Source organism: Zingiber officinale, chromosome 2A, assembly GCF_018446385.1.
Source record: "Zingiber officinale cultivar Zhangliang chromosome 2A, Zo_v1.1, whole genome shotgun sequence".
Taxonomy (NCBI): domain Eukaryota; kingdom Viridiplantae; phylum Streptophyta; class Magnoliopsida; order Zingiberales; family Zingiberaceae; genus Zingiber; species Zingiber officinale.
The window spans coordinates 44,267,789-44,290,549 of NC_055988.1; the positions used below are offsets into that span (position 1 = coordinate 44,267,789).

Here is a 22,761-nt window from a genome sequence, read left to right on the forward strand (position 1 = left end):
CCAGAAGCGTCCCTTTAAATCTTGGTACATCTTGGTGGAACCAGGATGCATAGCGTAGGGCATTCCATGGGCTTCATCTAGAATTTTCTGTCACAGTTCTTCTTGATTAGGGACATAAAGGCGATTACCGAAATATAGTATCCCACGGTCTGATACTCGGAACTCTTCATTTTCTCCTTCCTGTATTCCCTACTTGATCTTCTGAATATTAGGATCTTCATCCTGCCCTTTCTGTATATCTTCAATCAGGGTTGACACTAATGTCAAGGTGGAGAGCTGCCCGGTAATAATTTCAAGCCCAAAGTTTACTATTTCCTTCTGTAGGGGTTGGGACATAGCAGCTAAGGATAATAAAGCTGCGCAAGATTTCCTACTTAGTGCATCTTCCACTTTATTCGCCTTTCCTGGATGATAGAGTATTTCATAGTCATAATCTTTAACTAGCTCAAGTCATCTCCGTTGTCTCATGTTCAGGTCTTTCTGAGTAAAGAAATACTTCAGACTCTGGTGATCTGTGTAAATCTTGCACTAAGCTCCGTATAAGTAATGCCTCCAGACTTTGAGAGCAAAAACTACTGCTGCTAACTCGAGGTCATGAGTAGGATAGCTCTTCTCATAATCTTTGAGTTGTCTCGAGGCGTAGGCAATGACTTTGTCATTCTGCATCAGTATAGCTCCGAGTCCCAATTTAGAAGCATCACTGTAAATATCAAAGCTCTCGCTATGTTCTGGAAGAGTCAGGATTGGAGCACTGGTCAGTCTCCTTTTCAGTTCAATGAAACTCTTTTCACAATCCGCTGTCCACTCAAATTTTCTATTCTTTCTGGTAAGTACTGTCAACGGAGAGGCGATACTTGAGAAGTTCTCTACAAATTTCCTATAGTAGCCTGCTAGCCCAAGGAAACTTCTGATTTCACTGACATTCTTGGGTCTATTCCAGTTACTCACAGCTTCAATTTTTGTCGAGTCTATCATAACCCCATCCTTGAAAATAATGTGACCTAAGAATGACACTTAATCGAGCCAAAACTCGCACTTGGACAACTTCACATACAATTGTCTCTGCTGAAGAATTTGTAATACTATCTTCAGACGTTCAGCATGTTCTTCCTGAGTTCTGGAGTATATAAGGATATCGTCTATGAAGATGATTACAAACTTATCCAAATATGCTTTGAATACTCAGTTCATCAGGTCCATAAATGTAGCAGGAGTCGTCACTCCAAAAGGCAGGACTACGAACTCGTAATGTCCATACCTCGTTCGGAATGTCGTCTTCTATACATCTTTTGCTTTCACTTTCACTTGATGATATCCGGACCGCAAGTCTATCTTGGAAAAGACTGTTGCTCCCTTTAACTGATCAAATAGATCATCAATTCTCGGCAGGGGATACCTGTTCTTGATTGTTACTTCGTTCAGCGCTCAGTAGTCAACACACATTCGCATGGACACGTCCTTTTTCTTTACGAACAATACCGGAGCTCCCCATGCTGAGTGACTAGGGCGAATGAAACCCTTGTCGAGTAGCTCCTGTAACTGTCCCTGAAGTTCTTTCAATTCTACAAGAGTCATGCAGTAGGGTGCTTTTGAGATTGGATGGGTACCGATAATGAGTTCAATCTCAAATTCAATTTCCCTATCCGGAGCTAAACCTGGCAACTCATCCGGAAACACTTCCAAGTACTCACATACGACTCTAACTTCCTCTAGCTTTTTGGCTCTTTCTTGCTGGGTGTTAACCACATAAGTTAAAAACCCAGCACATCTATCGGTTAACATTTTCTAAGCTTTTATGGCCGATAAGAATTTCTAGGTTCTCTTCTTTGATTCTCCAATGAACTCAAATTTAAACTCTGCCTCGGGTTGGAATAGGACTCTTTGCTTACGGCACTCGATGGAAGCACCATACTTGCTCAAAAAGTCCATCCCAAAAATAACATCATAATCAGACATGTTTAGCATTATCAGATCACTGTACAGTTCTGTCTGAAATTTTGAATGGCACAGCTCGTAGCCAGTGCGTAGATGTCATTATCTCTCCCGAGGGTAGTGTTGTCAAGAACTGTCCGCTTAGGACATCCGGAAGTATACCTATTCTTTCAGCAAATGCTATAGAGACAAATGAATGGGTTACCCTAGTATCAAATAGCACAATTGCACAATGACTAAAAATGTGTATCTGACCTGTGACAATAGTAGAGACGTTTGCTACATCCTCTCTGGTAAGGGAGAAAACTCGAGCATTTGTAGAACTTGGTGGAACCTCCAGTCTGCCTTGGTTATTATGAGGACCCTCCAATGCGGCCTGCATCTGGTGTAACTGTGCTTGTTTGCCTCCATACTGAACAGGTTACGCTGGAGGTAGGTTGCTCTTGGTCGGGCAATATTTGGTCATATGCCCTTCTTGACCACACGTATAACAACCACTAGTGCCCTTGCGACAGATTGCAGGATGCATCTTTCCACACGTGGGACATGTAGCATACTTAGGCTATTTGCTCATGGATCCTCCCTTTTTATTACTCCACTGCTTTCTCTTGGAGCTCCTCTTCTAGGTTGAACCTTGGCCCTGGGATTTCTGAGTGCCAGAACTCCCTTGACTTTTATTCTCAATCAGTACTGGCTTATGTTGCTTGATATTGTTCAGGTAATGTTCCATGTGTTGGGTCTTTTGGGCCGCGAAAATCACTTTTCCGCGTCGTGGAAACCCCGAAACCCCCGCCACCGGATCCGTGCGAAGAATAAAATTTCGAAAAACCTACGAGTACGAGTTTACAAACTCTAGATCTACATTAGAGTACGAGTTTTACCCTTGATGCGTGCCTTTCGCAAATCCCGCTCGTCCAAAGGAGACAGATCTCAAAATTGTCAAAGTAGACAACCCTCTAGAAGTATCCACACGAACAAATCGATGGAGGGAGAACCTTAGAGTGTGCTAGCACTCCAAGAAGGTCTCGGCAATGGAGAGGAAAGGGAGAGAAGAATTGGAGCAAGGAAGAAGATGATGGAATAATACCTTGAATGAAAAATGAATTCTATTCATTCACAAAGTGGTCGGCCACACATGTGTAACTCCTTCTCATTTAATGTGGCCGGCCACATTAAATTGAAAGGGAATTTGTAACCTCCATTAGGTGGCACACACATGTGCTAAACATGATGATGTGGCACATCATCATTGGCCACTTAATGCCAACTCACAAGTGAGGTGGCAAATAGTCAAGTCAAACTTGACTCTTCCTCTTCCTCTCAAGTCAAGTCAAACTTGACTTAATCTCTCTCATGGTTGATCTAATCCAACCATTTAATTCAAGTCAATTTAATATAATGAATCTAATTCATTTAATTAAATTGATTCAATGAGTCATAATCTAAATTAGACCCATTGAACACATGAATCAATTTGAGTCCAACTCAATTAGCCCAATTAGGATTACTCTTAATCCAATTTGATTCATCACATGAATCTAATCCTCTTGGTTCATCATATGAACCTAATCTCCATCTAATTGTCCTTAGTGTGTGACCCTATAGATTCTTGTAACGTTGGCAATGCCCCTAAACTCATTTAGGAGCATAAGTAATGAGCGGTATCTAGCAACACATCATTACTACCCAAGTTCCAAGAATGTTGAGATCCAACATCACCTTGTGACTACTAATTGTGACTCCTCACAATATATGACAAGTGTCCTTTTATCCTAGATATCTAGATTGATCAATGTGAGGCATAGACCGTGTCATCCTCTGACCAATCTAAATCTTGACCTCCAAGTAGACTCACTAAATCAAATGAGCTCAATATCTCATATTGACTCATTTGGGTATGGTCATGCACTTCGTGGTCTCACTCTATCAAGAATATCGATGTCACTCCCGTCATATAGGAGGGATAGATCCCATCTACATCACTCACATCCCTCCGCATAATTTGTTACATACCTAGTAATCGCCTTTATAGTTCACCCAGTTACGAGTGACGTTTGACGAAACCAAAGTACATAACTCCTTATGTAGGGAGCCATGGTGACTTCAGGTCTAAGGACTAGTAGTCATACTAATAGCCACATGAGAAAGTATATGACACTCATATAACGATCCATGATACTTTCTCATGTCGGGTCATTCAGTATACATTCTCCAATGCATACCCATGTGTTAACTTGATATCTCTATATCCATGACTTGTGAGATCAAGTCATCGAGTTGACCTACATGCTAGTCTCGTCGCATTAACATTGTCCCTGAATGTTAATACTCGACTAGGAATGATTAAGAGTAGTGTTCCCTATATCATCTCACTATCGATTCAACCAATCGATTGATATAGGTAAGAACCTTCTACTCAAGGACGCTATTATACTTAGTGTAAAATACCGAGAATATACGAATATTAATAAGGGATTTTTCCAGAATTTTTGGAAATTTTTCGGGAATTTTTCAGAACTCGTATGGACGAGTTAACTGGGATAAAAACTGGGCCCGGAAAAGCCTGTTTAGGCTACCCTGTTTTAATGAGGAAAAGTTTTCTTTTCTTTTCCTTTTTCTTTTCTTTTTCTTTTCCTTTATTTTTCTCTTGTTTTCGCCGTATCCTTCTCTTCGCCCGCGCCTGCCCTCTCCGAGCCCCCCCTGTTCCTTCCCTCACGCACCCGAGCCGTCGGCGTGCCCTAACCGCCGGCCCGGCGGTTTCTCCGAAGCCGAAGTCTTAAACCCCTCGGCCCCTCCTTTTCTTCTTCTCCTCTCTGTGCTTGTGGCCGCGCGACACCGCCGGTCCTTGCCGCTGCCCTAGCGCCGAAGCTTCGTCCGAGCCTCCACTTGGCTGTGCCCTAGATCCGCCGCCGGTCGAGTTTTTCTTCCGCACGAAGCCAACCGATTGCCGATCTTTTCTTCTGTGCTCAGCCGCGACTCCCATCTCACGGCGCCACCTGATATCTGCCCTAGCGACAACAGACGTCGCCGACGCTGATCCACCTCCGCCGGCCACTGGTCCGATAGCGCCGGCCAAACTCCTCTGCCCTAGTTGCATTCGGTGCCGCTGCCGTCTCTCGACCCGAACCAGCGCCGCCGTCGCCTGTGCCCTAGCGCCGGCGACTGAGTTTCCTCTGTGCCCTAGTTTTTACTCTCCACGGTTGTACTGTCTATGTTGTTACTGTGCCCTAGCTGAGGATTCAAAGGAGGTAAGTTGTTAGTTAAATGTTATAAATCAAGAATTTGAGTGGAATTCTTGGTTGTGGTTCTATGGATATTGATTTGGAATGTTTGAATGGAAAGGTGCAGCGGGTTTACTATGGTTTTTGGCTGAGTTTCCAGCAGCATACAGTTTCATCTCTTCAATTGTGGGTCAACAACAATTCATCTGGTTTTAGGTGAGTATTGAAGTTTTATTCTTGTCTACATTTGGATGTGAGTAGTGTGATGTGGATAGGATGAATGATTGTTGGTTTGATTATCAGATGTGGTGGTTTGGTTAGTTGTAGACGATGATATTTGGTTGTTGTGGCTTTGTGTTAGCTTCTCGAGGATTTGATTTGGCTAATTAATTTATACGTAATTAGCTAAATCTATATATATATCATGTTGTTACAGGACTGTGATTCGAGACGGACATCTCGACATCGGAATTGGTTCGATTCGATCTATACTGGAGGCGGGTACCTCTTGACTTATCTTTTATGATATTGTCATTTGGATATGCATAGTATTTTATAACTACGAGCAATGAACATGTTTGCCTTTGGTATGTCACTGTTTGATATCCATAGCATGTTAGGTTTGTCGCCTGTGATGTATCCGTGCTTATATCTCGTGATTTGTTGCCATGAGTATCTTAGTTTCTAGAGTGACATACCATGTTTTACTGAGGTTAGGACTAGGTTCTGGACTTTTGGTTTCAGTCATGTGTATCGAGACTGTCTGATACTTAGGTTTTATGCCATGACTGGCTTGTGTACCTCTATTTGTATATCATATATGATTCGTGTACCTAGACCTTGATTCTTGATATGTGCATATTGTTGGTACATATGTTATGGAAGGAGATATGTTTAGGATCTAGGTTGTTATACCTTAGAGGATTTGTATACCCTAGATCTGTGGATTTGGCTTACTGATACTGTGGTACTCATATTATGTATATATGGATTTTTCTATGCTGATCAGGATATTCCATACTTATTTTGTTCAGGACATAGGGTTTTTGATATTCTATTTGACCTGTGTACTATAGATTTTGGTATGTGACCATCGCTTTTACAGTACCCATTTTGTATTTATGGATATGGTTATATTGATCAGTTTTTGTTATGCATAGTGACATGCATCACGATTGCATTTTGTGCGATTATCGGCTCCACTATGGTTGAGCCCACACACACCCCCACTCGTGGTTTAGTGGTATATCGAGCGGTGTGTGGCGGTTCTGCATTTGCTCCGTTAGTCGAGGACTGGCGTGGTAGCCGTGACAGATTCCTTCTGCTCCGGCATTTAGTGTAGCGTAGTAGGCCGTGACAGTGGACTCTGTTGCTCCGTTGGTCGGTGACTCGGTGGTGGCCGTGAGATACCTCCGTCGTCGTGTCAGGAGATGAGGCGTTGAGCTCCCCATTTATGATTTGGGGTCGCGGGGCGGGAGTACTCCGACGTCCGTCCACTCGGTCATTCGTCGGAGTAGTGACGACAGTGCGGTTATCACCACCGGTCTCACCATTTGTGCGAGATGGTAGTCGGCGTCGGGGGTGACCCGTCATTAGCATCATGTCATTGATCGTTTATATTTTATGATTGTGTTTCTGCGTTTGATTCTGCATTTTGGTTGAATCATACTTTTGACTGCATACGGGATTATTGACACTTCGGTTTGGCGACCTTTTTGTCGAATAGGAGTTCTGGTGAGTCTGACTTCGTCAGTTACCTTTCGCGTATTCCTATATATGATTAGGAAGCTGTATTCCATGATTGTTGCTGTTAGATATATCTTACTACTCATGTCCATTGGTATTCACTGAGTTGTTGAACTCACCCCCGTTGATACTATCTTTTTCAGGTACCAGGTTATTTATGGTGTCGCTTGGAGTATCCTGTCTGCTGGTCCCCACGTCACATCAGAGGACTTATCGGATTCACGTATGTTTTGTTTGTTTTATGTATCAGTTTTGTTTAGCTCTGTACTTTGGTTTTATTTTTGGAGAGTTGATGTTGTTATGTGGTGTTTTGTATTTGTTAATGGTTGTGTAAGCCTAGCCGGCTAGCAGTTTTGTGTTTTGGTTTTGGTACAGCCGAGTGGGCTGCTTTATTATTAACTGCGTGGTGTTTGTTTTCTTTTATTGTTATTATTCCAGCCGCATGTGGCTGAGGTATATAGTGCTTGTAGAAAAGTTTCAGATTGTCCGCCGTACAGGGGAGATGCTGCCGAAATTTCTTCGGGGCGTGACAATTTAGTGGTATCAGAGCAGGTATACGATACTTGCTATGTGTTCTGGACTTTCGAGATTTATCTGATATCAATTTATTTGGTATCAGAGATCGACTTACGTGTCTTATTTTTCCGGTGTTTCGGATTTTGTGTTTTGGTTTTCTCGATGTGACTTTTCGGGACCTGGCAGCAGCAGGACATCTCCAAGCTATAGAAGGTATGTTGGTATACTGTTATCCTATTATTTAGTTAGTGTATGCATTGTTGACTGTGATAGTTATGACACTTTGTATCTGGTATCTGTCTGATGTTGTAGCCATATTATATGTGATGGGATAGTCACTGATCTTGATCGACCTTAATAGAGATTAAGGAATATAGTCTCTGTTGATTTTTCATATTTTACCATTAGTAGTATTAGCTTTAGTTACTACTAATTGGTTAGGAGATGGAGGCACATACCAGCCTCTGTTGTTATTAGTGTGTAGTAGATAGTACCTTCATATTCATGTTGACTAGTCAGTAGAATACCGATATACTTTAGTTAGTTTTCGTCAGTAGATGATTATTGTACTCTGGTTAGATCGGTCAATAGAAAACTGATTTACATATATTGACTTGGGTTAGTCGTGGGTTGATTTACCCTAGACGCTTGTAGAGGTTTTATTGGTTCTTGATTAGTTAGTAGATGACCGATTAGTTTTGTTGATCCGATCAGTAGGGGATTGACCTACTTTACTTTTAGATGTTTGAATCTTGGGTTATTCGTGCTTAGTTGGATAACTTGAGCACAACGAGTATCTAGCTTATACTGACGTGGGAAAGGATTGAATTAGCCATATACTATTGATGATTTGGTCAGTTGATAGAGGATCGATGTATCTTATTCTATGGGTACTGTAATTTTAGACTGTATGTACCTAATTGGATAACTTAGAAGATGGCATAGGGTTTATGTGGTAGATTGGATTAAATATGCTGATTTTGCATATCTATGAAGTGTGTATATGATTGATATGAGTGGAAGGAGTTCTATGATGGATAATTCATTTGTGGATAGTGAGGATATTTCCATCTAGATATGGTTATTATAGGTTCCTTGTGGATTATAGCTATTTAGTTAGCTGTACGTGCATGATTGACATATTGGAGGTATCTTATCGATTAAAATCGGTGTTGTGGTATGTACATATGTGTTTGGTGTGGTATTTGAGGTATTTTGTTGATTTTGTGTGATTTGTGAATGCACCTGGGTTTTAGTATGCCTTATTGGAAGTATACATTGATTTCACTCTTGGTATATGTGTATATATGTCAGGTGAGTGTTGTTTGAGGTGTATTGTCGATTATACCTATATTGATATGTGCACACGGGTTTGGTATACATTGTTGGAGGTATCACGGTGATTTATACCTATGATGTGAGTATTTTTTGGTGTGTACTAATTGGAGGAGTATGTCGATCATACTTATGTTGTGTGTGCACGTGTGCCAGATGTATGGTTGGTAGAATCGTGATGATTATACCTATGTTGAATGTAGAAGGTTAAATGTCTACATTATGATATTGGTTGTTTTACCCTGTCAACTAATTCTCCCATTAGTAGGTGACCGACCCACTAGGAGGATGATAGAGTTGACTATGGATTTGATTTGCTTATTGGGTGGGTTATACCCTAGGCAACCCGCAGTGATCTGTGGTAGAGAGATCTTGTGCAGTCTCTAGCTAGATAGTTAGGTACTTTGGGCACTTTTGTATTGTTGTGGTAGAGCGTAGCTCCCACATGTTATGGATCGTTTGTGGTAGAGCGTAGCTTCCACATATTCTGGATTTCCACATATTATTGTTTGTTTGTGGTGGAGCGTTGCTCCCACATATTACGGATTGTTTGTGAGAGCGTTGCTCTCACATATGTGGTATTTCGTGTGATAGAGCATTGCTCTCACACTCGAGGTTCTATTCTTTGGTGATTATATATCGTTGGTGATCAGATTCCTGATTTGTTGTTGAGGATCTTATGGTTAGGAATGTCTGTGATACGGACATTATGTGTCTTGATTTTACTATTAGGACTTACGGTGCTCTAGATGTTATTATGGACACGATGATTCTGGTATTTTGAGGATGTTTGGATCAATTTCCATTGTCTTTATTGACGATGTTGTGATTTATTACGGATCTGAGGTGATGTCACGTACACTACCTTTGCATAGATCTAAAGATGTTTCGACGAGAACATGTATATGTGATTATCTGTAGTACTGATTTGGTTGTCTTCTGTGAGATGTTTTAGACACACGGTCACCAGTAGGAGTATACCGTGGTTCCACAGGAGATCGAGGTTGTTACCGTTGGGAGTAGACGGAGTCCATAGAAGAGGCTCGCAACTTCCTTTGTTTGGCTCGATATTTCCGGAGATACGTTGAGGGTTTCTCTCGGATAGCTATGTCACTGACACGCCTGACCAGGAAAGGCGTGAAGTTCACTTGGACTGGGGATTGCAAGACCAGCTTCCAGGAGCTGAAGCGGAGACTGGTGTCGGCTCCGATTGTTGGTTATACCTTCTGGAGATGACGGACTCGTGCTCTACACCGACACGTCTATTCAGGGTTTGAGAGATGTTCTGATGCAGCACGATAGAGTATTCTCCTATGCTTTTCGTCGGTTGAAGAAGCATGAGAAGAACTGTCCTGTACATGATCTGGAGCTAGTCGCCATTATTTTTGCCATGAAGATTTGGCGACATTATTTATATGACGTTACATTTGAGATTCTCACTGACCATATGAGTCTCAAATATCTGTTTTACTTAGAAGGAACCTAATCTCCGACAGAGGAGACGGATGGAGTTCCTGAAGGATTTTGATTGTACCATTAGCTATTACTCAGGGAGAGCTAATGTGGTTGCCGATACACTTAGCAGGAAGTCCAGAGAGACTTTAGCTTGCCACTGAGTTGTGGTCACAGACTTGATTAAAGGTTTCTTCGAGTTGGGCCTTGAGGAATAAGGACAGACAGGGCAGGGTACTCTGGTTACCATGGTTGCTCAGTCGTCGATCAGGACGAGGATCCGAGAGCCCTAGGCTGCTGATCAGTATTTGCGGGTTATTTGCAGCCAGATAGCTTCCGGGTAGCAGACCGAGACGAGGAGTGTGTTATACACTTCCGAGGCAGATTATTGCGTACTTCAGTCTCATCCGGTCTTATAGGAGTTACTTCCGGAGGCTCATCGTACATGATTTGCTGTCCACCCAGGCGGTACTCGTGTGTACTAAGATTTGAGGTGTTTCTATTGGTAGAACGACATGAATGGAGACATCGCGGATTTTGTAGCTAGATGTTTTGTCGGTCAGCAAGTGAAGGCCGAGCATCAGAGATCTGCCGGCTTACTTCAGCGGATTTCTATTCCTGAGTGGGAATGGGAACATATTACCATAGACTTTGTGGTGAGTCTATCTAGGACACGATGAGGCCATGACGTGATTTGGGTAATCGTTGATCGATTAACCAAATCCGTGCACTCGTTAGCGATCCGGAAGACTGATTTCCTAGATCGTTTGGTGGATCTATTTTGCCGGGAAATCATCAGATCACGTGGTGTCCCGTTGACTATTATTTCGGATAGAGACCCCCGGTTCACGTCTCGTTTTTGACAGAGTCTGCAGTAGGCCTTTGGGCACGCAACTCTGTTTCAGTACAACTTTCCATCCGCAGACGGATGGACTGTTAGAGCGGACCATTCAGACTCTAGAGGACTTGCTGAGGTTTTGTGTATTGGATTTTAGGGGCAGTTGGGAGGACCATTTGCCATTGGTAGAGTTCGCCTACAACAACAGCTTTCATTCACCTGTCTAGATGGCACCGTTTGAGGCGTTGTATGGTAGACCTTGTCGGACACCCAACCTCTAGGATGAGGTTGGGGAGGCCCAGCTGTTGGGACCTCATAGAGCTCAGCAGGAGGCAGAGTTGGTCCGTATTATCAGACGGAAGATGTTAGAGGCGTAGGACCGCTAGAAGAGTTATGATGATTGGAGATGCATACTCCTGGAGTTCTCTATTGGCGACCATGTATTTCTGCGAGTTTCACCCACGAAAGGAGTGAAGAGATTTGGCTTCAGAGGTAAGCTAACTCCGCGATACATTGGATCTTTCGAGATCTCGGAAAAGATTGGAGCAGTAGCTTATCGGTTGACACCACCACCGTTCCTGGCAGAAGTTCATGACGTATTCCATGTGTCTATACTGAGGAGATACATACCCGACCCGACACATGTACTGATAGATATTCTAGTTCCTTTTCAGCCTGGCGTTACCTACGAGGAGGTTCCGGTACAGATTTTTGACCGGAAAGAGCGTCAATTGCGAAACAAGACTATCCGGCTGGTTAAAGTCGGACGACAGTATCATACGGACGAGGAGGCTACTTGGGAGCTCGAGGATACGATTCAAGCTCGATATCCCCATCTTTTCACTTGAGGTATGTGATTTATTTACCGTTCAGCATTTATATACTTTATATCTGTTGTTAGTACTTGCTGATGGTAGATAACAAAATTTGGGGACCAAATTTTTATTAGTGGGGGAGAATGTAAAATACCGAGAATATACGAATATTAATAAGGGATTTTTTCGAAATTTTTGGAAATTTTTCGGAAATTTTTCAGAGCTCGTATGGACGAGTTAACTGGGATAAAAACTGGGCCTGGAAAAGCCTGTTTAGGCTACCCTGTTTTAATGAGGAAAAGTTTTCTTTTCTTTTCCTTTTTCTTTTCTTTTTCTTTTCCTTTATTTTTCTCTTGTTTTCGCCGTATCCTTCTCTTCGCCCGCGCCTGCCCTCTCCGAGCCCCCCCTGTTCCTTCCCTCACGCACCCGAGCCGTCGGCGTGCCCTAACCGCCGGCCCGGCTGTTTCTCCGAGGCCGAAGTCTTAAACCCCTCGGCCCCTCCTTTTCTTCTTCTCCTCTCTGTGCTTGTGGCCGCGCGACACCGCCGGTCCTTGCCGCTGCCCTAGCGCCGAAGCTTCGTCCGAGCCTCCACTTGGCTGTGCCCTAGATCCGCCGCCGGTCGAGTTTTTCTTCCGCACGAAGCCAACCGATTGCCGATCTTTGACGTCGCCGACGCTGATCCACCTCCGCCGGCCACTGGTCCGATAGCGCCGGCCAAACTCCTCTGGCCTAGTTGCATTCGGTGTCGCTGCCGTCTCTCAACCCGAACCAACGCCGTCGTCACCTGTGCCCTAGCGCCGGCGACTGAGTTTCCTCTGTGCCCTAGTTTTTACTCTCCACGGTTGTACTGTCTATGTTGTTACTGTGCCCTAGCTGAGGATTCAAAGGAGGTAAGTTGTTAGTTAAATGTTATAAATCAAGAATTTGAGTGGAATTCTTGGTTGTGGTTCTATGGATATTGATTTGGAATGTTTGAATGGAAAGGTGCAGCGGGTTTACTATGGTTTTTGGCTGAGTTTCCAGCAGCATACAGTTTCATCTCTTCAATTGTGGGTCAACAACAATTCATCTGGTTTTAGGTGAGTATTGAAGTTTTATTCTTGTCTACATTTGGATGTGAGTAGTGTGATGTGGATAGGATGAATGATTATTGGTTTGATTATCAGATGTGGTGGTTTGGTTAGTTGTAGACGATGATATTTGGTTGTTGTGGCTTTGTGTTAGCTTCTCGAGGATTTGATTTGGCTAATTAATTTATACATAATTAGCTAAATCTATATATATATCATGTTGTTACAGGACTGTGATTCGAGACGGACATCTCGACATCGGAATTGGTTGGATTCGATCTATACTGGAGGCGGGTACCTCTTGACTTATCTTTTATGATATTGTCATTTGGATATGCATAGTATTTTATAACTACGAGCAATGAACATGTTTGCCTTTGGTATGTCACTGTTTGATATCCATAGCATGTTAGGTTTGTCGCCTGTGATGTATCCGTGCTTATATCTCGTGATTTGTTGCCATGAGTATCTTATTGCCATGAGTATCTTAGTTTCTAGAGTGGCATACCATGTTTTACTGAGGTTAGGACTAGGTTCTGGACTTTTGGTTTCAGTCATGTGTATCGAGACTGTCTGATACTTAGGTTTTATGCCATGACTGGCTTGTGTACCTCTATTTGTATATCATATATGATTCGTGTACCTAGACCTTGATTCTTGATATGTGCATATTGTTGGTACATATGTTATGGAAGGAGATATGTTTAGGATCTAGGTTGTTATACCTTAGAGGATTTGTATACCCTAGATCTGTGGATTTGGCTTACTGATACTGTCGTACCCATATTATGTATATATGGATTTTTCTATGCTGATCAAGATATTCCATACTTATTTTGTTCGGGACATAGGTTTTATTTGACCTGTGTACTATAGATTTTGGTATGTGACCATCGCTTTTACAGTACCCATTTTGTATTTATGGATATGGTTATATTGATCGATTTTGTTATCGTAGTGATACGTGCATCGATTGCATCTTTGTCGATTATCGGCTCACTATGGTTGAGCCATCGCCATTACATATCTTCACTCATGGTTTAGTAGTATATCGAGCGGTGTGTGGCGGTTACTGTTTAGCTCCGTTAGTCCGAGGACTCGGTAGTGGCCGTGACGATTCCTTCTGTTTGGCTCATTGGCATTTAGTGTAGCGTAGTAGCCGAGACGGTGGACTCTGTTGGCTCCGTTGGTCGTGACTCGGTGGTAGCCGTGAGATACCTCCCGTCATCGTGTCTGGGAGATGAGCATTGAGCTCCCCATTTATGATTTGGGGTCGACGGGGCGGAGTACTCAAGCGTCCGTCCTCGGTCATTCATCGGGAGTAGTGACGACGAGTGCGGTTGTCACCCTACCCACTCGGTCTCACCATTTGTATGCGAGATGATTGATGGCGTCGGGGGTGACCAGGACGCATCATTAGCATCATATGCATTGATGCATTTATATTTTATGATTGTGTTTCTGCGTTTGATTCTGCATTTGGTTGGATACATACTTTTGACTGCATCGGATTATTGACACTTCGGTTTGGCGACCTTTTTGTCGAATAGGAGTTCTGGTGAGTCTGACTCGATTACCTTTCGGTTTCGTATTCCTATATATGATTAGGAAGTTTTATTCATTATTCTGTTAGATATATCTTACTACTCATGTCCATTGGTATTATTGAGTTGTTGAACTCACCCCATTGATACTATCTTTTTCGTGTACCAGGTTTGGTTTTGGTGTCGCTTGGAGTATCCTGTCTTTGGTCCCCACGTCACATCGGAGGACTTATCAGTTCACGTATGTTTTGTTTGTTTTATGTATCGGTTTTGTTTAGCTCTTTTGGTTTTATTTTTGGAGAGTTGATGTTGTTATGTGGTGTTGTGTATTTGTTAATGGTTGTGTAAGCCTAGCCAGCGGTTTTGGTACAGCCGAGTGGGCTGCTTTATTATTAACTGCGTGGTGTTTGTTTTCTTTTATTGTTATTATTCCAGCTGCATGTGGCTGAGGTATATAGTGCTTGTAGAAAAGTTTCAGATTGTCCGCCGTACAGGGGAGATGCTGCCGAAATTTCTTCGGACAGAGACTCCTCTGGGGCGTGACACTTAGTTTATTTGGCACCAATACAAGTAAGTATAATAACCAAAAACAAATGCCTTTATTTATATAAGAATATGATACAACAAGTCCATAATACAATCATCAAATGATTGGCTCTAGGGCTCTAACTAACACCATGATCAGGGCACTACTAACCAGCTCTTCTGCAGTCTGCAGTCTATTTATTCTGCCAGCCACATTCAAAGCTATCTCTAGCCTCAACATCTTGAGCATTAGCCTTACCCTCTCTCGTTCTGTGCTGACCAGTTCGGGGCATAGGCGAGTCAGCCAATTGAAACTCATCATAATGTTTGTTCGTGACGCGCATATGAAAGAATTCTTCAAAGAACTCAGTCTCGAAGTCAGACCAGGTCATTTGATTCGCTATTCTTTTTGTCTTGACCCATTCCCACCACATTCTTGCATCTCCAGTGAGGCAGAAAGAGGCGCACTTTATCTTTTCTACCTCCGGCCAGTCCAGTAGCTCCATTATGCTCTCCAGGGTTTTGAACCATGCCTAAGCATCCCATGGTTTATTGGTGCCAGAGAAATTCTCTAGTTCTAGTTTCTGCCACTGGATGAGGTATGCTTTTTGCCTCACTACCTTTACTGGGGCTACAGGTGTAACTGATGGAACTTCGGCTGTAATAGGTGCCACCATATTGGCTTCCGGTGGGACTACTGGAGAAGCTTGCTGATTAGCAGTCAGGGTGGCAATAACCTGCTGTTGCTCTGCCACTTGTCTCTGCAGCTGAGTTACTAGTTCCAAAAGGTTGGGCGGTGGTGCAAACTCATTCGTCTCTGATTGAGGTTCATTATCTCTTGGCTGTCTAGCAGGCCGTTCTCTGGCCATCTACATATTCACAAACCGATCAGTGAGACAATGCATCAGCCCATCACCATTCTTACTTGCTACCCTTAATACTTACATGTATAAGCATGCTTAATCTTAACAAATAGTTCTTACTAATTGTAACTGAAATAAAATGCATAAAAGTTGTGAGAAGATACTTTCTTACTTGGACGCTGCAGGATCAATGCTTGATGTATGTGCGGCGGAAGGGTGGAACTTGGCTCTGATACCAAACTGTAACGTCCGACCTTCTACCCTTACCTCATAAAGTACAGACGTTACCCTTATCTGTGCACGGCCGTGTGAATCCACATGGTCGTGTCCCCTTGGCCGAGAGAGAGAGAGGTACACGACCGTGTGAATCCACACGGTCGTGTCCCCTTGACCGAGGGGAAGAAGTGCACGGCCGTGTGAATCCACACGGTCATGTCACCTTGGCCGAGGAGAAGAAGTGCACGGTCGTGTGAATCCACGCGGTCATGTCACCTTGGTAGAGAGGAAGGGGTGCACGGTCGTGTGAATCCACACAGTTGTGTCCCCCTGGGCCGAGAAGAAGAGGTGCACGGCCGTGTGAATCCACACGGCCGTATCACCTTGGCCGAGAGCAGGGAGTATGGGATCGTGTGAGTCCGCACGGTCGTGACACGGGTCGTGCGGAGGTCACCCCCGACTCCCTAAAAGGGTTTGTTCTCCCCTGCGCGGACACCCTAGAGCTCCCTTCGTTGCCACTCTAATTACTGTCAAACTAATAACTTCATCCTAGGTAATTAGTGAGAGTATTTCAGATAGAACAAGAAGAAGAAAGTGCTCTAACATCCAGTTCCAACATATTTTATACAATAACAAGTTCCCCGATCTCCTTCCACTATTCTGTTACACACACACAATGCACCGCTCCTGCTACCTCCTCCTACTCGAGCTTTCCTTTACCTTTATCTGCAGTATAAGGAAATGCAAATATATAAGCGAATGCTTAGTAAGTACCGTCTACTCACAAAACTAGCATTAAACAAGAATAGACTTTTCAAATCTGTTTGGGAAAAACACAGAACTCATGCTTGGTGATAATTCACGTTAAAACGCATAATTCAGAATATGTGCATGGCATGTATTTTTAAACAGGTTTATCATGGAAAGCATCAACCTAAAATCATGCTAGTAATGAATTGAAAACAAGAATCTTGGCATATTATTGAGTTCATCAATGTTGCACGTTATAACTCAAGTTCTCAACCTTAGGAAACTTCTACTAAAACAAACCATGAAGTTTGGAAACTTTATATTACATAATTAGTGAAAATAATAATCAACTTGCTTGGGTTCGGCATTGTACCACTTTGCGTGCATCCTTAATAAGATCTGAGATAGTTAATCTCGAACCTATCAAGGTACTACTAGGCGATCTAAGGGTCTAGGGGCGATCTAGGAGTCTACCCATGGACCTTGTGTCCAGTACATGTCACTTTAAAGTAAAATATTTTCTTTTACATATCGCTTTCTTATACTTGCACATACTTGTCATTTAAACAAACACCTTATGTGCGCTCAATTCCCCCTTACTTATAGGGAAGCACTTTAGAGTACTTGAGTATGCTTCTTAGCCCCAACCTAAATGGGAAGCGATTCAAGGTACTCTAAACATGATCTTAATCCCAAAACTTAGGAGGACATCATACAATCATAACACATATCTTCCTTACCATGCATTAACATAACCTAACATGTTTCTTCCTTACAGGCATAAAAATCAAAACACCGCATGCATTATCAAAACAACTTATACTGCAGGTGAGTAGTACTTACTTCCTTTCGCTATTTCTTACAATTATACCACTAAGGTTTTGGAAGAATAAGTCTCCCTTATATGCCTTGGCCTTCGGATTTCTCTTCACCCACGTACTAATTCCCGGAAGGACACCCTCCTCTTAGATTCTCCTCTTGAGAAGCTTCAAAGAATGGAACCCTAAGGTTCTTGGCCGAAAATTGAAGGGAGGAGGGAGAAATTTCAGCTAAAGGAGAAGAGGAAAGGAAAAGATTTTTTTTTAGGTTTTGATCTCTTTCATTCCCTTTTATACTAAGAGGGTGTTTGGCTAAACTTATTAAAAATAGCTTATAAGCTCGTACAACTTATAAGTTGTTTTAGGAGCTTATAAGTTGTTAGGTCTTATTTTAAAAATAAGTTGTTAAAGTGTTTGGGTGAACTTATTACAATCAACTTAAAGATATTAATGTGTTTGGTATTATAAGATCTTTTTATTAATAAAATTACCAAAAAGGGTATAATACTATTAATAAAGGGTTTTGAGATTTTTATTAATAGAGGGTTTTGGGTGAATTTCTGCATCGGGGTAGAGTAAATTAGAAAGAGCTGTTGGCGGAGAAGATACAACGTTGGAAGAAAAGTCGACGGAAATAAAAAGATATTAAGCTTATAAAAATTTATCGAGGATAAGATGGGGATTTATGAAATTATATAAGGATATTTTAGAGAAATAAATTATTAAAATAAATCTTTTTTAAAAAAGTAGGGTCTTCCATACTTTTTTAAAAACAGCTTATAAGCTCCAAAACAGCTTATTTTGACAGCTTATAAGTTGTTTGAAAAAAAAATTACCAAACAAAATTGAAGAGCTTATAAGTTCCAAAACAGCTTATAAGTTGTTTTAGAGAGCTTATAAGCTTAGCCAAACACCCTCTAAGTGAAAGTTGAGGCATCTTTTCTCCCAACATTAACATATAATAGATAGTTTCCTATTTCCAATGTGATGCTTTACCACCACCTAATGGTTATTTAAACCAATCTTAAATCAAATGTCTAGGATTCAAATCTTAGCCCGAACCATTTATGAATATATTTTTATTTCTTTTCTCTTCTATTTCTTTTTACTCTTTTGGACTAGAGGAAATTTACTAGAGGAAATTTACGAGTGTTACACCTAGACTACCCAAATCATGTATTTAGACTAAAAAAAAGTTTTATATGGTCGAAAATATGCACCTAGGGCTTGGTATAATAGGTTGTCAACCTACTTAGTGTCAAAAGGGTTTAAACAAGGATAAATCAACTAAACCCTATTTGTGAAAACCCTTGAAAAGACATATTCATAGTCTAAATCTATATAGATAATATAATTTTTTGTTCAACTAACACAAAATTCTTAAAAGAATTTATAACTTTAATAGAAGCAAATTTGAAATGAGCCTAGTTAGAGAATTAACCTTATTTTTAAGATTACAAATAAAACAAACAATAGATGGAAATTATGTATTTCAAAATAAATATGCTAAGAAATTAATTAAAAATTTTGATATGAAAAATGCTAAAGAAAATAATATACCTATGGCAACAAATGTAAAAATTAATAATGACCTAGAAGGAAAACTAGTATACATAAAATACTACAGAAGTATTGTAGGAAATCTACTCTACTTAAATATAAGCCGACCTGATATTTTATTTGTAATTGGTATGTATATAAGATATCCATCTTGTGTTAAAGAAACACACTTAACAATTATAAAAAGAATACTTATATACATTAAAGAATCACTTAATATAGAAATTTGGTATGCTGGGACCAATAACTTTAACTTAGTAGGATACTTTGACTCAAATTATGCTAGTTATAAACTAGATAAAAAAAAATATAAGTGACAACTGTCAATTGTTAAGTCAAAGGCTAGTCAGCTGGGGCAGTAGAAAGTAACATTATGTTGTACTATCAACTATTGAAGTAGAATATATAGCAATGAGAGAGTATATAGCTCAATTATTATGGATGATGCACACACCAAAAAACTTTGAACTAAACTATAAAAATACTAAAATATTATTTGACAGCATAAGTTCAATTAACTTAACTAAAATTTTATACATCACTCAAGAACAAAATATATAAAAATCAAACACCATTTCGTAAGGGATTATGTAGTTAGGAGAGAAATTGTACTTGACTATATTGAGTCCAAGTCAAACCTAGCTGACAATTTCATAAAATCCCTACCAAAGGATAAGTTTAACATACTTAAAAGACAATTAGGAATGTGTTTAGTAGAATAAGTATTTTTTATATAAATTTATGTATTTACAGTCTACTTATTTACTTGCAAAATGGATCTAGCCTAGATCTTACCTTAAAAATCATGCATCTATAGTTTTAAGGCGTTACTGCATCTCACAACACATAGGTTTCACTTGATTGTCTACTAAGATACATAGATGGGTATGAGATGTTAGGACTTGATTCTTGATTCAAGATGTTAACTAAGTGCATCAACATGAATCAAGGGCCCTCAGAGCAAGGTTGAGTTAGCTAGTGCGGCATAGAGTTGCTACAATAAGGCAATGGTTCAAATCTCAACAAAGTCGAGGAAAAAAAAACCCTCCCCGTACTAGCCAACTATAGCTTCCCAATTTACCTCCTTAAATATAGTCATAGGGCCGACCATATGAGGTTGTTGGGATAGCCGATTTCACCTTTTACTACAATCAACATGAATCAAGAAGTATAAACACAAATTGATCAATTGGATGACTAACTTCCAATTAGACTTAATGAACATTTAATATTATTTGAGCCAATGTAAAAAAAAAAAAACTATGGCATTCTCTTTAGGACAATTTATTATTAGATGATTTACTTTTAAATATTATATTTTTTTTTAATCTATAATCAATTAATAATGCTTTACAATGATTAAATTCAAAATGAGATGTTTGGACTCTAAATATTTACTTAATCATGCCTAATTGTTTAGCTTTAAATTGCAGATCTTTAGCTTGCTTAGTTTTAATTGCTTAATTTTAATTAAGTTTAGCTTGAAAGCATTGATATAAATTTTAAGTGTTCAAGTTTTATAATTTTTAATATTGTTAAATATTACTTGAAAATGTTATTTTAAAAAAAATAAATGTTTTTAGAACATGAAAAAATATGTTTAGAATTTTAAAATTTTTTTGAAAATTTTTTTGAAAAAATTTGTTTTGAATTTCAAAATATTTTTAAAAATGTTGTTTGGAGGAAAAAGAGAAAAAGGATGGGGCATTATGACAGTGACACGAGATGTAGAATTATAAATGAACCAAACGTTCATAAATAAGTTTGGTGTTCGACTTGATAAAAACTTATTTATGTTCGTTCAATATACACTAGATCAATTAAATAAATAAACTTGAACAACTCGTTAAACTAAATAAATAAACTTGAATATATATATATTCAACTCGTTAATATTCATGAACAGCATTTGTGAATAATGTTCGTGAACAATATTTGTGAACAACGTTCATAAACAATATTCATGAACCATATTCATTAATAAAACTTTTATCAATATGTTAAATAAATAAAATAAAATAATTAAATTTAACTTATCAAACTTAATAATTAATTAAACAAGTAAATGTTTCAAACAATCAAATGATCTTGAATTAAGAGATCGATGACATCTAAATGGACCAAGCATTGAACAAGCTCAAGTCAACTTTCAAATAATCTCAAACTCATAAAAATTAAACCAAGTCAAGCTTAAATAATCATTTCAAAAAGTTAATTCATTTTAGATTTAGCTCAGTTTGATTATCTTATCAAATAAATTTAAACATCCTAAAATTTGACTCAATTCATTTACAGCCCTAACAAGATGATTGCATGCATAGAAAAAAAACGAGAGGAAAAATATTATAATTTATTTTAACCTGTTGAAACCGATTTACATTTACAGACAGCCTCAAGCTAAAATCTTCATGGCTTTTAGCAAAATAAAGATTAAAAAAAAACAGTTTGCCTTTTAGTAAAATAAGTAGAGTACAAGGTAAGTGGAAGCGCAGTTACTTTCCATTCCTTTATATTAATAATATTTTAAATGATGTTCCAATATTACATATTTATTAGGAATGATCTAATATTAGAATCTGTCAAAATATAACTCTTAATAAAATTCTACGCGAAGGCAAAATAACATTATTCTTCTAGAATTCATACATTTCTTAAGAGGTATAGCATGGACACAGAGCGTTATTACCAATGGTACTAGAGGTAAACTGATACTTTGACAGTTCTATGGTTCTGTGGCAAAATGATACTTGGCCCAACTTATAACTTAAATTGGGTTAATTTTTGAGCTGTAGTCCTCACAGTTCCTGTAGTCATAATCAGCTGGTCTGCCACTATAGGTGTATGAAGCAGAAGAATAAAGTCTATGGCCCATGACATCATTATGGAGAGACAAACAAAACTGCAAGTGAAAGGCTTTAGAAAAGAAGGATCTATCAATTTTGGATAGATGTTCAGCCATGTAAAGCAAGCTTAATGTTGCACTTATTCTCCTCCTTTTACCTTATTTGCCATCATCAATAACTTGTACAGTGAGGTAACATATCACTCCCTTTCTTCGTCTGCAATTCACTTCTTTATTCTTCTTGCCTTAATCCCTGTAAACCTGATAAATAAACTATAATTGAGCAGTTCGAAAAATAAGAAAAAACTATCCAATCAGGTATATGGAACCATCACACAGTGAGTGACGAATTGACTGATAAGAGTGAAATAGTCCACTTTGGTTCTACTTTTCTGGCATCATCACAAGATGATAGAGGGAAAAAGACTGATAACAGAGGATGGAGCAAATAATACAGCTTAACATGATCCGAATGACAAAATACTGGAAGTAAAAAATATATAAAGGCCACTGTCACGTAAAAGATGAAAACAGTCTAAAATATAAATAAACACGTCACATTGTGCTTCAGTATCTTAAAAGTTCAAAGTGATTTGCAGGTCATCTAGCATACATGAAAGTGAGTTAGCAGTGCAAAGAAAGATTCTTGCCATTTGCCATCGTTGAAGCACATGCAGCAATTGTATACAGGCATTTACAAACCCTCATTGTACAAGTA

General features: G+C 39.8%; 2 long non-coding RNA genes across 3 annotated transcripts in view; one reads left to right on the plus strand and one right to left on the minus strand.

Annotated features, from left to right (window-relative positions):
- The first annotated feature begins 12,525 nt into the window (after nucleotides 1–12,525).
- LOC122039611 lies at nucleotides 12,526–13,213 on the plus strand. Its single transcript, XR_006128267.1, has 3 exons — nucleotides 12,526–12,745; nucleotides 12,840–12,934; nucleotides 13,155–13,213. It is a non-coding gene; the product is annotated as an uncharacterized LOC122039611 (long non-coding RNA).
- Nucleotides 13,214–21,737: 8,524 nt separating this feature from the next.
- LOC122041084 overlaps nucleotides 21,738–22,761 on the minus strand; it is a 35,489-nt gene continuing 34,465 nt past the window's right edge. The window contains exon 5 of one of the 2 annotated variants that reach the window (XR_006128825.1): nucleotides 21,738–22,304. This is a non-coding gene — a long non-coding RNA (uncharacterized LOC122041084). The remainder of the gene's footprint in view (nucleotides 22,305–22,761) is intronic. The other variant, XR_006128824.1, reaches the window with a different exon arrangement.